Below are 1,614 nucleotides of genomic sequence, written 5' to 3'. Positions count from 1 at the left end.
CAGTATGCTGTACTAGCAAACTGCATCACAAGATTGGTCTCTGCTCTATATGCAAACTTTGTGCCATGGAAAACACAGTGTAAAACCAAATCGATATTTGGCACTCTTGTGTATCTTTTCAGTATGCTTTTACAGCATACCTGTATGCTACTCATCCCAAGTGATTTTACATAATATCAAAAAAGGAACCTAAAGTACACTGCAATAGTATGTAATAAGTCCCAAGTCAGACAACTGTTTTCTTTGAAGTGTTTATTCTCAGGCCTCACAATAGGTTGACAATTCTTCACAAAGCGGCAGCCGTCACATCTTTCTTCCCATGGAATTCTCTAGGCTGCAAACACACATACACAATAGCTCGTATGAATAAAGATGTACGGATAATAAACAATGTGATAAAGTCTGAAAAGGTAGGCCTAACCACATCCTATGTCTGGCCTCTGTAGCAAACAACCTTAGGTGCAAGGTGCAATAATATGTACTTAGTTAAATGATACATTAACAGCACATCATATCAGACACCAAGTGGTACAAGAGTGAATTTGAAACACCTGGAGCACGCATTCATGCACCCCATGGTGTGCGTCCAAAAACAATCACTGATTTTATCATATGGTGATCGATCTGTACGTCTTTATTCAGACGAGCTATTGTGTATGTGTATTTGCTGCTTGGGAAAGCTCATGGGACGAAACATGTGTTGGCTGCCACTTCATGAAGAATTGTCAACATAGTATGAGAGCTGCGAATAAATCAACGCTTCAAAGCAAAGGAAACATTAGTCTGACTGGGACTTACTACATACTATTACAGTGTGCTTTGGGTTCCTTTTTTGGTATTAGCTTCTTGCCCTTCCTTCAGGCTGGGTTGTCTTTCACCCACAGCGGCAGGGTGGTTGCACCCTAAGAGCAACTGTGTTTTACAGACATAGGACAACGGAGGACTTCTCCACCCTGAATTATGAGGTCATTGTTCAATGTGCAGGCATTGTAGCATTGCCAGCAAATTTCCCACTGTGATTTTACATGATGTTTCAGACCTAAAACTCACACTCATTGCTGAATTTTTTTATAAAATGTAGATGCAGGGACTCTACAATATCCTTAGGAGCCCACTGAATTTTCTGCCAGGGTTGGAAAATACCAAGGCCACCTAGTTTGAATTCCACCGCATGCCTATTTCTTTCACCACCATAAACTTACAATTTCTTTATCTCACTCTTGAAGGTTCATTTTCATCCCTGCTTTCCCCCTTAGTCACTGTTTTATTTTCTTTCTCTTCCTCCTCCTTTCTCCCGTTTAATCTTTCTTCCTTTTGGTCTCTGCCAAAGTTTCCTGAGGGAAAATAAGTCCAGTCTCCCCCAGCATGAGTGCGTGAGAAGCAGAAAGTAAGGATTTCTTATGTTGTCCAACCTTAGCTCAACTATAATAATTTCCTCTGTCAATAAAGCATGTACTGAATCCAGGTATGACATGATGGCCTGAAGGCAAGCCTGCTGGTGACAGAGTCTCACACTGTGCCACTCTCCCTGCCATCGCCTCTGACTCCTACACTCTGCCCCCAGTGGCCAACATGCATGTCATGAAAATCAAACTCTGTGTCTTTAACACCTCA

The sequence above is a fragment of the Pleurodeles waltl genome, chromosome 6 (genome assembly GCF_031143425.1).
Source record: "Pleurodeles waltl isolate 20211129_DDA chromosome 6, aPleWal1.hap1.20221129, whole genome shotgun sequence".
In the NCBI taxonomy this organism is placed as follows: domain Eukaryota; kingdom Metazoa; phylum Chordata; class Amphibia; order Caudata; family Salamandridae; genus Pleurodeles; species Pleurodeles waltl.
This window is presented reverse-complemented; position numbering follows the sequence as displayed.